Here is a 6,000-nt window from a genome sequence, read left to right on the forward strand (position 1 = left end):
TTTGTCGATCAGCAGGCTGATCAGTGTATTTCGGATAGTGGAGGAGCTCCCGCTGTCAGAACTCAAATGTCACAGAAAGGAGGTTTCCTCCATTCACCTAGCAAGGGTGGATGGGAGAATTTTATTTTATTTTTTTCCGATCAGCTCTCTGACTGTTCAGTAAAAAAAAAAAAAAACTAGGCATCTATGGCCAGCCTTACTGAATCACTTCCGCTTAGTTTAAAAAGAGTTGTAATGTCCTGAGCAGTGTCAGCTGACAAAAACTGTAATATGCAAGTTTAATGAAACCTGGTAACACTGTACATTAGATTAACATGACACATGCTTTCTCATACATGTATTATGTAATATTACCTACAGGAAGTTCCACTACATTGATAAAGCCTTACCCTACACCTACACATCTACCTGTACAATAAATATATAGACATTTTGCAATAGTAAAGCACACAACATGCTACAGTACAGACAAATGATCACAAGCATATCCTCCTCAGCAACCACCTTTCATCTAAACAGATTGGCTTCTGCTGATGCCAAATACATGATTTGTAACAGAGATTAATCGCTGCTACAAATTGCCAATGCCAGCGATTTAATTGCCAGTCACCAGGGAGAGGGCTACAGCATCGGGTTGTGCTCTGCTACAAATCACTCTCCTTATAGCAACTTTCCATAGCGATGCATTGGGAGCAAAACTGCAAATCTGCTGCCAGCACAAAATGCTGCCGAATCTTGATCGCTAAGTGACAAAGCGATTAAAAAATTTAAGCGATTCACAAAAAAATAAATAATAAAAGTGCCCATCTGACATCAGCTTAATGCTGATTACACAGGGGTGACTGTTGAGATCTTGCCACTGACCATTTGTCAAAATGGGAGTGGCAGGATCGACAAGAGGCTGCCTGTTTATTCCTATGGTATAGAGATTCAGCACGCCAGCGAGAGGGTGACACCTCACTGCATCTCGCTACAAAAGGAGACATCCCATAGGCACACGCACAGCCTTTTTTTTTTGTGATCTTGGCACTGGCAATTTGTCACTAGTGTCAGAAATGCCCCATTGGTCATCAACCTTGGGCTAATGTCATATGGGTGAAAAAAAAGGGCATTTAGGAGGTGACAAAATTGTCTCAAATACTTGGGCCAGCCATAGATGGAGCGATTTCTTTCCTGAAACCACAGGTTGCAAAAAAAAAAAAAAAATCACTAGATTCCCTCATCATAACAGTCAGTGTTGATGGGGGAATCTCTCCCATGGAGCCATTGTGTCTCCCCGATGGGGGGGGGGGGGGGGGGGGTGGCCAGGGAAGCCACCCCCACCAGGAGAATACAGTGATTATTGCTAGCGGCTTTAAACAGGCGCTAGCAATAATCACATGTAAAATCTGACAGGCTGTTTGTACCCAAGTTGATCGATCAGCCTGCCCATACATGGTTCAAATCTTGGCTGGTTCCTGCTGAATCAGGCGAGATTTGAACCATCTTTGGCAGCCACTGCTCTACTGCTGATAAGTAATCCACCAACAAATAGAGAGAGTGGTGCTTTCGTAAACAAGCAACTGTCACTGGTGATTTTACCGCCAACTCAAATCGCTGGTGAATCTTGATTGCCGAGCGACAAATTGCTTTAAAACCTTAAAGCAGAGTTCCGTCAAATTTGTTTTTATAGCCAGCAGCTACAAATATTGCAGCTGCTGACTTTTAATATATGGACACTTATCTGTCCAGGGCGCCCGCGATGTTGGCACCCGAAGCTGATCTGTCCCTCGGCTCCTGCCATCTTCAGTAAGGGAATCAGGAAGTGAAGCCGCTACTGCGCATGTTGCGTTGTGCGATCCCTGCTGTCTTCTGGGACCTGTGTGTCTCCCAGAAGACAGTGGGGGGGGGAGACAAAAAAGGCGCCGGACATGGCGTAGGTCACCGAAGCGATCTATGCCTGGAAGTGGGAGCAAATACCTGGCTTACTTGTATTAAGTCAATCTAATAAAAGCATAGGTTGTCTTTTGTACTCTCAACTGACTGGAAGGTATGACCCATGGAAACAGCTTAGGACACAAAAACACACCATTGATTGACCCTATATGATCCCCCCCCCCCCCCCCCTGTCACCACTGATCGACTTGGGTCAATTGAAAGCCATTTTTGTCTCGCTCAATCAATGTCCGATTTGAACGTTTTGTTGGCCGCTCAGTTTTACTGCACTGTGTATGGTGATCACTACACGTTTCTGTTGGATTGTACACCATAGTTTAGACCTACCAACATCTACGTAGTGCAAGTACCTCGCAAATTAGATACAAATTGATTGGATAGACTAGGCAAGTCCCCACTAAGGATGAGCTCCGGCGTGTTCGCATGCTACACGTGCAGAGCCCGCCAGGAAGTGTGCACGGCGCTGCGCTAATCACAGCCAGGGAGACATTGTCCCGATGCTCGGCTGCAGAGATCGGGAAATGTCTCCCTGGCTGTGATTAGCGCAGCGCCGTGCACACTTCCTTGCGGGCTCTGCACGTGTACCATGCAAACACGCCAGAGCTCATCCTTAGTCCCCACATTACAAAGTTTTGGTATATCGAAGGTTGATTGTACAAAGCTTGTATGGACAAGAATGTGGGGAGTATGGTGACCCTTAAGCCTAGTGTGTACACACACACACACACACACACACACACACACACACAAAGAATAAGATTGTCCATTATTTTTTTGCATGCTAGCCTCATATTGAAAATTAAGAGTTTACTAAGAAGACCCCATACACACACCATGGGGGTTATTTACGAAAGGCAAAAATCACTTTACACTACAGTCGCTGTAAATCTAAGGGGGACATGCAAGGAAAATAAATAAAAAAAAACTGAATTTTAGCTTGCACATGATTGGTTGATAAAATCAGCAGAGCTTCCCCTCATTTCAGTTCTGCAGTGACTGCACTTCGACTTGGAAAGCTGTGTACGAACGATCAGATTATCATACAATCACTACAAAAGGGGTAATTTTCATCCAATTTTCTGGATTGTGTGCACTAGGCTTAAAGCATTATTCATTTCAAATGCCGATCATTTCTATAATCAGATGACATAAAAACGTACACAGGGAAAGTTCATACTCATCTATACCAAGAAAGGCCCTGAACTTATGCCCCGTACACACAATCCGATTATCGGACGAATGATCCTCCGTTTTATTTTGTATGCTAATCACATGTCGAATCTGATGAGTTTACTAAAGTCACGAAAATTCTCGTATGGCAGAATAAAAAAATCGGAAGTGATGTCATGTGTTGTAATGCATTTGTATTGCATTTTCGAACGACAGCTGTACTGATTATACGAAAATCGGACGATCTGGCATCGTACGAAAAAGATTTTCGTGCATGTCCGATAAATAAAATCGGATGAACTGTCCTGATCGGCTCTCGGAAGCGCTGTACTAATGATCCGATTATTGTACGATCGTTTCGAAAGCGGCATTTTCCGTACGATTTTCGGATCGTGTGTACGGGGCATAAGACAAAAGCCACTGTGCATGGCAACCAATCAGCGTACAGCTTTCATTTCTAAAGCTTAACTGAACAGGCTGAAGCTAGAAGCTGATTGGTTACTAGGCAAAGCTGCTCCAGTCTTAGTAAACATATGGAATTCTCCCCCCCTGTTAATGAGAATAAGTTCCAAGTGTTAGCCCAGGTCTTGCTCCATGTGTATGTTGTTACACACAAGGCTGCAGGCAGATTCCATCTCCTGGGGAGAAGAAGTTGAAGGGATGGAGCAATTGAAGAAAGAGATCAGGACTGATCAGAGAGTGTAATAACAAAGACAAGAGTGTGTGTGCAGGGATGAGTCCAGTGATCACTTACCTTTGCTGTGATCCTCAGGTGTCCAGTGTGTATTGTAGAGATGAGAGAGCAGTAAGTGAGCTCCTGGCGCACACACACGCGCCGTACTCTATAGAGGAGAGATGTGATCAGTTACTCACAGAGGAAATGACTAGCCCTAATTCCTAAGGTAGGGCTATTAGCATAGACAAGACCCCGCCCACCCCACTGTCTGCTCTATGACAGGGGGCGGGGCCCGGGGAGTGACAATGACCAGACTGGTACCTGGCTCGCTGATCTCTGCTGTGCTAACCCCTTCACTGCCACAGCCTGGGCTCAGGAATGGGGGGAGAGGAGAGGGGGACTATTGCACAACAACATCACAGCGATTTTCCAGATGGGACAGCAGCAGCTGACTTTCATCAGAAGTGTTCCAAGGAGGACAGTGCGGTTTAATAAATGATCAGGACAATGACGTTCCCATATGCTTTATGATGGTGTTCCTGGAAGAGCTCGCCCTCCTCTTCTTCAATCATGGAAACTTTATAGGCTCCTTTCTTCTCCATGTTACCTTAAAAGGCTCACACGGGTTAGATCGCATTGCTTCTGCTTGCTGCTTTCTTAGGCTGCCCATACATTATACAATTTTACCAAAACTATACAATACAAACCTAAACACCTTCAATGTGTATGCAATCAGATCCTTGCACTTCTTAGTTAAAAAGGGAATCTAAATGATATTAACCACTTAAGCCCCAGACCAAAATGCAGCTAAATGCCCAAGCCAGGTTTTGCGTTTCGGCACTGCGTCGCTTTAACAGACAATTGCGCGGTCGTGCGACGTGGCTCCCAAACAAAATTGGCGTCCTTTTTTCCCCACAAATAGAACTTTATTTTCGTGGTATTTGATCACCTCTGCGGTTTTTCTTTTTTTGCGCTATAAACAAAAATAGAGCGACAGTTTTGAAAAAAATCCAATATTTTTTACTTTATCCCCCAAAAATATATAAAAAAACTTTTTTTTTCCCTCAGTTTAGGCCGATACGTATTCGTCTACATATTTTTGGTAAAAAAAATCGCAATAAGCGTTTAACGGTTGGTTTGCGCAAAATTTATAGCATTTACAAAATAGGGGATAGTTTTATTACATTTTTATAATTTTTTTTTTACTACTAATGGCGGCGATCATCGATTTTTTTCGTGACTGCGACATTATGGCGGACACTTCGGACAATGTTGATACATTTTTGGGACCATTGTCATTTTCACAGCAAAAAATGCATTTAAATTGCATTGTTTATTGTGAAAATGACAGTTGCGGTTTGGGAGTTAACCACAGGGGGCGCTGAAGGAGTTATGTTTCACCTAGTGTGTGTTTACAACTGTAGGGGGGTGTGGCTGTAGGTCTGACATCATCGATCGAGTCTCCCTATAAAAGGGATGACACGATCGATGCAGCCGCCACAGTGAAGCCGTTCTTCAACTCCGGGGAGCGATCGCGAGGGGGCGGCCCAGATCGCTCCCACGGAAGAACCGACCGCCGCATGTACTGGGGGGGGTGTCCCGATCGGACCCGCGGAAAGGCAGGGACGCCCATCTCCCTGTACGTGCCATTCTGTGGACGTACATATACATGCGGCGGTCGTTAAGTGGTTAAAAAAGAAAATTGAATAATGTATGGGCAGCCTTAGGTGTGGCTATACACACTTCCACATAGGATCGATCTCTATGAGATGACTTATTCCAACAATATGTAGGCAGGTGCAGTCTATTTTCTCCCCTGTAGGTGGCTCTCTTTCGCAGTAGCACTATATTTGGAAAGGAAGTCAAGAGGAACGGGGTTCCTCTATGGCAGGGGTAGGCAACTTATCAGAGGTTGAGGTCTACCTGGACAACATGGAGGAAATTAAAGATACCACAAGGCGCAAACGATCAAGTCTGCTATATAAAGACGGCACGAAGAACACGGGGGGGGGGGGGGGGGGATTACCAAAAAGCAAATCCACTTTGCACTACAAGTACAAAGTGCACTTAAAATTGCACTGAAAGTGCACTTGGAAGTGCAGTCGCTGTAGATATGAGGGGAAGATCTGAAATGACGGGAAGCTCTGCTGATTTTATTATCCAATCATGTGCAAGCTAAAATACTGTTTTTTTATTTTCCTTGCATTTTCCCCCGAATC

General features: G+C 44.5%; 1 protein-coding gene across 1 annotated transcript in view; it reads right to left on the reverse strand.

The window, feature by feature from the left end:
- FHL3 (four and a half LIM domains 3) overlaps positions 1–4,001 on the reverse strand; it is a 75,044-nt gene extending 71,043 nt beyond the window's left edge. The window contains exon 1 of the mRNA XM_040337214.1: positions 3,860–4,001. The gene's annotated coding sequence lies outside the window, so the exon portion shown is untranslated. The remainder of the gene's footprint in view (positions 1–3,859) is intronic.
- Between the last annotated feature and the right edge of the window lie 1,999 nt (positions 4,002–6,000).

Source organism: Rana temporaria, chromosome 2 (genome assembly GCF_905171775.1).
Source record: "Rana temporaria chromosome 2, aRanTem1.1, whole genome shotgun sequence".
NCBI lineage: Eukaryota > Metazoa > Chordata > Amphibia > Anura > Ranidae > Rana > Rana temporaria.